Raw genomic sequence first — 7,504 nt, 5'->3', positions numbered from 1 at the left:
ACAACCAAACACGTCACCTTCGCATTGGAAGAGGAGCCAGAGTCGGAGACGGAGCTGCCTTTCTACCAGCCTCCGGAACTGGTAGCAGCAGGATTCTTTCCCCCAGTGGAAGACACCCCGCTCGTCGCCCGAATCAACCGGGGCTTTAGAGGGCAGAACACCTCCCTCAAGCCCAGGCAGGGGGTCCCCCTGAGGGGGTCCCGGAGGCTGGTGGTGTCCAACATCGACCCTCTGCCACCCATAAATATCAACTTCCGGAGATGAGCCAGGTGAGGTTCCACCCCTGAGGGGGAGATTGAAACAGAAGGCCCAAAGGAGCCCCAGCTGAGGCACATCTCTCCCGTTTCTTGTGGCATTGCCCCTGTTCCTTCCCCCTCAGTGTTTTTCTTCTGAGGTCTACTGGATTAAGAAAATTTGGGATTTCCAAAAAATGTTGGATCCGAATGCTTTACCTCTATTGGGATCCATGTTTCCTCCCCCCTCCCCTGGGAAACCTGCATTTTTTGCAGCTCTAATAGACCTGAACAAAAACAATGCATGCATTCTCCCCCCCCCCCCGCCCCCCACACACCAACTTAGTTGTATCAGTCACTGGCAGCAGCTCTTCCAGGTCTCCTCCAGCCCTGCTCCCCATTGAGATTTGGAGGTGTGACCTGGGGAATGAACATGGGGCCTCCTGCATGGAAAGCGTGTTCTCTGCCTCTGTGCATCAAAAATGTCTTCAACATTCTGTCAATCTCTTAGCAAGACCAAGACACAAAAGCTAGTGGTTGTTCAGGCTAGAGCTCGTTAAGCAGTAGGGAGGGGCTCATTCCAGTGGATGGAAGTCCTTCCCACACTACAGGACGCAACTGCCTTGCCTGCCGGCTGGGACAGGCTTTCTTGTCAGGCTTCCCTCTTGTGGTGGCCGAGCCACACCCTGGTGCTGCGTGGACTCAGTTGTGCCGCGATTTGCCAAGTGCAGTTGGCAGGTGACACCTTACTTCATCCACTTGACCCCCAAGCGAACAGGGATCATTTCCCCAGTGCTGCTCTTAGGGTTGTATTGAGCCCTTCGCATGGAAGGAAACCTCCACCTGCACGTACTCTTTTTCGAAGCAAAGAGATGAAGCTCGATGTTACACAACAGCAGCAGTAACATTTCTTTCCATTTATCTTGCAGTTTCCTTGGGCACTCAGGATGCTGTGGTGGTGTTTCAGCCTCATCTCATCACATCAGAGGAAATCAGAAACCAAATCGAAGCTGTAGGTTTCAAGGCATCTATAAAAAAACAGCTGAAGCCTCTCAGACTGGGTGCTATTGATGTGCAGCGACTAAAGAACACACCTGCCAAATCCTCAGAAGGAGTTCTGCAGGAACACCCAGAGCATGTGCACTGCTTAGAGACTGCTAAATTCAAAGTTGATGGCATGCACTGTCATTCATGCGTCCTCAATATCCAGAGCACCATATCAGCACTCCCCTCAGTAACTAGCATAGCAGTTTCTTTAGAGGACAAGTCTGCTGTTGTGAAGTATAATCCCAGCCTAATCACCCTCGGTGCACTAAGAAGAGCCATAGAATCTGTGTCGCTGGGGACTTTCAAGGTCAGCCTTCTTGATATACCTGAAAACTCTGAACTCTTGAATGTGCCCCAGTCTCCAGTGAAGTCTCCTCGGAGCACCATGCATCCCCTGACGACCGTCACGGTGATAAATGTAGAGGGAATGACCTGCAATTCCTGTGTGAAGTCAATTGAGGGCGTAATTTTCCCAAAACCAGGTGTGAATCGGTATGTGTGCCACCTCTGCATCATAATGGGACTATAGAATACGATCCCACGCTCACCTCACCAGAGGACATGGGCTTTGATGCATCCTTGACAGGTAATATCATCTGCAGATGAGTCTGGCAACTGATTACCTTGATTTTTGCAAATGAATCAGAAGCATCTGATTGAATCCCATTCCAGGGGACTTCTTATGAGCCATCTGGCCAAGTTTGAGACTCAGTCCTAGCATTTCAAGTTGGCTCTGTTGATGCCAGGCCCTCTTGTAGAACTTCCTGGTATGGATCTTCTTCAGTGTCTCCTTTCCTTGCCAGAAAGTTTTATCTGCAGCTTCCAGAGCACATAACCCCTTGCTACAGTGTGGGATTGGAAGTGCAATTCATACGTATAATTTCTGCTGCCCTGCGGCTGTTTTGGCACGTGGAAAGGGGGTGGGGCAGGGAGCACCTCTTCTTGTGGTGCTGCAGATCAGGCCCTCACAGCATTTTTAAGTCCTTAATTTGGGGCTCTAAATGGTGACCACGTCTCTGTGTCAGACACGAGGAAGCCATCTCATACAGCTGAGCCTTGCTTCCTCACTTGAGAGATTGCGGGAATTACCGGCACCAGAGGTACTGGGGAGGTAACAGAGGCAGAAATTTGCACTGGTTGTCCCTAAGCTCCAACTTGTCCATAGGAACAGTATACAAGACGGGTGTGCCAGCTGCTCTAGCAGGGTAGACTGTGCAAGTATCCTTTCCCTGTTCCCTTAATCTGATTTATATTGAGCAGAAGAGCAACAGTGCTCTCTGTTTATGTTCCCGTATTTCTTATATATAAGCCACTCTTCTACCACAGTGCTTGAAGCAGCGTATAAATCAAAACAGTACGATAAAACAGTTGTATGGTCAAAACAATGAAGCCAACACAAGCAATCTTTGTTTTGGATAATGGCCGTCTCTGTTTTCTCAGCCTCACTATTAATGCTCATAAAGTTATTCTTGAAGGCGTCTGTTCAGCAAACAGTAAAATGTGTGTTGTTCACAGGTGAGAGGAATGACATGTGCCTCGTGCATTCATAAAAGAGAGTCCACGCTTATGGAAAAAAGGGTTTTTTTGTACATCTCAGTGGCTCTTGCAACCAACAAAGCCCACATTAAGTATGATCCTGAGATTGTTGGCCCTCGGGCTATTTTACAGATCATAGAGGTAAGTTGTCTTGTGAAAGCCAAAATGCCCTCAAACGAGGCTGGGGAATTGACAGGTGGGCAACTCTGGTTCAAAAGGATCTAGAATCTATGTATAAAGGATTTGACTTCCAGACATTCTTGCTAAATTTATTATGGGCACTAATTAGATAAAGCAATTGTATCTTTATTATAGAAAATTATAGAACACGCACATACAAGATAATGGACGCATATAACACACACACATACAGGCCTAATAAAAATAGAGAGAATTATACAGCGGTAACACACGACTGGACGAACAGGGTGATAATTACCGATCGTAGTCTTCGAGGAAGGCTCCAATGGCGACGTATAAGGGAGATGGGGGAAGGGACCCTCAACTGATAAGGTATCGGGGGAGTATCTAAACAGTAGGACTGGGGTACTGTAAGATGCACACCTGTAGAATGTTGGGTCAGAGGTTATAAAGTCTTCCTTGATCCCTAAGGGGGTGGGAGGTTCAGGGGCGGATGACAAGGGGTCAGCATGGCTGATGGCTGGGGCTGATAGGCAAAAAACATCTGGAGAGCTACCGTTGGCCATCCCTGATATAGATGATAACTTATTAAATAGGGTAGAGTGGGCAGAAATGGGTTCTCTCTCTCTTCCAAAATACTAGACCCAAAGATCCCTGGATGGAATCTATGGAAGGTGCTGCAGGCCTTAACCAAGCCACCTTTTGAACCCTTGAGCTCTAGAGAGTTAAGAATCCTGGAGTTCTCTAGAGTTTATCATGGGAAAGGAGCCTTTCTTGCTGTGGAGTTCACTGCCAGAGGATGTAGTGATGGCCACCGGCACGGACAGCTTTAAAAGAGGACGAGACAGATTCATGGAGGATAGCTCTCTCAGTGGCAACTGAGCCATGGTGTCTAAAGGGAACCTCCATGTTCAGAGGCAATGAGCTTCTGAATCCCAGTGCTAGGAGGAAACACCCGGGGAAGGCTTTGCCTCTGTGCCCTGTTGCTGGCCCTCCAGAGGAACCGGGAGGCTACTTTGTGCTGCAGGAGGCTAGACTAGGCAGACCACTGCTCTGATCCAGGGAATCAGGTTCTTGACTCACGTTTTGCTGACCTCTTTTTTCTCCAGGCGAAGCAATGCCGGTGACTAAAAAGCCTGGCAGTACAGTCATTGCAGGTTCCATTAATCAGAATGGGTCCCTGCTGGTTTCTGCAACTCATGTTGGGACTGATACAACTTTTCCCCATATTGTCAAACTGGTGGAAGAAGCACAGTAATGAATATGGAAGTAAAGTTTCCATCTCATTTTTGCCATGATTCAGTATGGCAAATAGGTGGCTTAAATTTTAACTTGTACTTAATTCCCACTGGCATCAGTGCACACTTAATTCCTTTACCAAGTTGTTCATTAAGATGGGAGACCTGTTCACTGATTAGGGTTGCCAAGTCCAATTCAAGAAATATCTGGGGACTTTGGGGGAGGAGCCAGGAGACTTTGGGGGTGGAGCCAGGAGACATTGGGGCGGAGCCAAGAACAAGGGTGTGACAAGCATAATTGAACTCCAAGAGAGTTCTGGCCATCACATTTAAAGGGACAGCACACTTTTTAAAATGTCTTCCTTCTATAGGAAATAACAAAGAATAGGGGCACCTTCTTTTGGGGCTCATAGAATTGGACCCCCTGGTCCAATCGTTTTGAAACTTGGAGGGTACTTTGGGGAGAGGCACTAGATACTATATTGAAAATTTGGTGCCTCTACCTCAAAAAACAGCTCCCCCAGAGCCCCCAAAACCTCCAGATTAATTCCCCATTATACCCTATGAGAATTGATCTCCACATAGGGAATAATGAAGACGTTTCCCTCTCCTCCTCCCTCCCCCCCCCCTTTCTGGCAACTGAAGCGAGGGACTGGCCTTTCTACTCACGAGTTGCTGCCAGCTTCTTTACAGCAGCAGTCACACCATCCCAAAGTGGAGCCTTGCAATCAAGCCTCCGGAGGTGCAAAGGCACATGGTCCTTTGCAGGCGGGGCTTCTCTCCTCCCCCCCCCCCCCCAGCCAGCTGACTGGGCGCGGGAAGCAGCTTGCGAAAAGGAAGAATGGCTGCTGCAACGGGGCTGGGTGGGAAGGGAAGGGAGGAGGAGAAGCATCGGGCATTGGAGTCCGTCAAGACCCGCCTGCGTTCGGCAGCCACCTCCACCCGCTCGCTGGCGAGCCAGCCTCCCTTCTCAAGATTTCCCTTGCCAGGCTCAGCACCTCCTCCCCGGACGACGCAAATGCTCCTTGGCGCCATTCCCCCCTCCTCCCCCCGCTTCCAGAGTTATGGAAAGCGGGAAAAGAGGCTGAAAATCCAGTATTCTCCCGCCAGGGCGGGAGGCTTGGGAAGGCTATCACTGATTCAGCTGCTTGGTATGCTGGCAGCAGATCAATTCAGATTAGGTACACTGACAACTCCTACGAGAGCTCTGGCTGAGCCAAGGCCATTCCAGCAGCTGCAAGTGGAGGACTGGAGGATCAAACTTGGTTCTCCCAGATAAGAGTCTATTATTTAGCCACTACACCAAACTGGCTCTCTAGAGGGGCCAAGAACCCAGGCAGGCAGTATCCCCCAGCACCACCCTTTTAAAAAATCGAGGTATGACTTCCTCATCTACATTTGGGTAGATCCTTTGTGTGAACCATATCCCCAACACCACGCACACACTCACTCTCTCACAAGCATCTCTTAAGTGGAGCCAGCAGAAATTTGTAATCCCATAGTGTTAAAACTATGAGTTATGGTGAATATTCTGCGATCTGTTTTTTGTTTCCTTCTCTTTATTGTTGGGTTTTATATGCTTCCCTTACGATTACGTGATGTTCCACCATGCAGAACCCATTCATTGCTGCCATGACCGTATCAGGAGAGTCGTAGAGACCGCAAAGAGTACAATGACGATTGCACAGGCTGAGCTCATGGGCCTAGTGAAGTGGGCTAGAAGCCTTGGGTGGGATCAGTGGCTGAGCCAGAGTATGAACCTTACCATATGAACTATTCTATTCGGGCCAATAACTGGGCTTAATCTGCAAAATATACCGGTGCCGCCTGTGTTACATTTTTATTGAGTTATGTGGTGGTGTTTAATTGTAGAGTATTAATTTTATTGTTGTATTTTAACTGTTTCTAGGCCTGTAATCTGCCCTGAGCCCATATGGGGGAGGGTGGACTATAAATCCACTAAATAAATAAAATAAACCTGTGCTTCTGCAGAACAGATACCCTTGACCAGGGAGTGTGGGGGTTTTAAGAAGACTCTTACGCTGCCTCTCCAGAGAACCTGGTCAAGGCAGGTCACATCTTAGAACAGCATTTTGGAGAAGGGTAGGATCCCCAAACCCCTTTGGGAGGTTGCTCCGCAGCTCTCTTGAGGGCTGGAGAGAGAACATTGCCTTGCATTGTCCCGGGAGGACCTCCAGCAGTCCTCCAAGGATGAGGAGGAAGCCCTTTCAATTCATGTACTCAAAAACCTGTAATTCTGTTGTGGTAAAATCTTTATTCTCGCACTGTGAACTGCCCTAGGTGTCAGCATTGGTGGAGAAGCAGGATGTGAATGCTCCATATCTTAGGATTGGGCCTTTTCCTTCACTGTTAGTTTTGTTCAGTGCATTTTGCCCAAACCTGATAAAGGGCTGCTGTCTTCTCCCCTTTGTTAGCTACAAGAAACCTACACTGGAGAAATATGAACTGTGTGCCTCCAATCAGACGAGGCTGAAGAGCCCTTCGGAAATCTGCGTCCACGTTGGCATTGATGACACAGCACCAGTCACCCAAACTGAGTCTTATGGGTCGCATTGTCAACTACAGCCGAGCTTCGATAAACTCTCTCCTCTCAGACAAGCGATCTCTCAGCAGCATCGTCCTCAGCAAGCCAGATAAGCATTCGGTTCTCACCGGGGGCTCCCAGGAAGAGGATGATACAGTCATCTGAAAAGACCTTCTCTACGGAGTGGGCTGGGTCTTCCCTCATTAACCGATCTCTTGGGCTGGCCTGGCTGTACTTTTTAAGTGCTATTTTCTTGGGACTGAATTGCCCACTTGAATAGAGTGCACATGCACACATCTAACTAACATGCACATGCACACATCTAACTCAAAGCATAGACTGTATCTGCACTCCTTTGCCAGTATTACCACCTGGAGCAAAAGCAGAATGCAGCCTCATGCACTGGAAGCCAAAGATGGCTTTAGCTTATCGCTTGGCTGCTCTTCAAATGGCTGTCTGATAAAGAGGTCCATATCTTGTGCAGTGCTGACTGAACAACTATTTTCATCACAGCGATATTGAGCTTAGAGGACTTGAGCTTCTCCCTCCTCTCTCTGCACACCACGATTGACGCCTGCCCTACGCCCAGAGGAAGGCAAAACACCTCCAGGATCACTGGGTCAATCTGGCCCCGAGGAAAATCCCTTCCTGAGCCCCAAGTGACGATCGGCATTACCCTGGGGTGGAACCTCACCTGGCTCTGATGTGCATCTCCGGAAATGTATATTTATGGGTGGCAGATGGTCGATGGTGGACACCACCAG

The 7,504-nt window shown here is 48.8% G+C and overlaps 2 pseudogenes; both read left to right on the top strand.

The window, feature by feature from the left end:
- The first annotated feature begins 260 nt into the window (after nucleotides 1–260).
- LOC132578937 (copper-transporting ATPase 1-like) lies at nucleotides 261–1,886 on the top strand (annotated as a pseudogene).
- A 395-nt stretch (nucleotides 1,887–2,281) lies between these two features.
- LOC132578936 (copper-transporting ATPase 1-like) lies at nucleotides 2,282–6,905 on the top strand (annotated as a pseudogene).
- Nucleotides 6,906–7,504: the final 599 nt, after the last annotated feature.

This window comes from Heteronotia binoei, chromosome 11, assembly GCF_032191835.1.
Source record: "Heteronotia binoei isolate CCM8104 ecotype False Entrance Well chromosome 11, APGP_CSIRO_Hbin_v1, whole genome shotgun sequence".
In the NCBI taxonomy this organism is placed as follows: domain Eukaryota; kingdom Metazoa; phylum Chordata; class Lepidosauria; order Squamata; family Gekkonidae; genus Heteronotia; species Heteronotia binoei.
The sequence above is the reverse complement of the archived record's forward strand: the minus strand, read 5'-3'. Positions and strand labels throughout refer to the sequence as shown.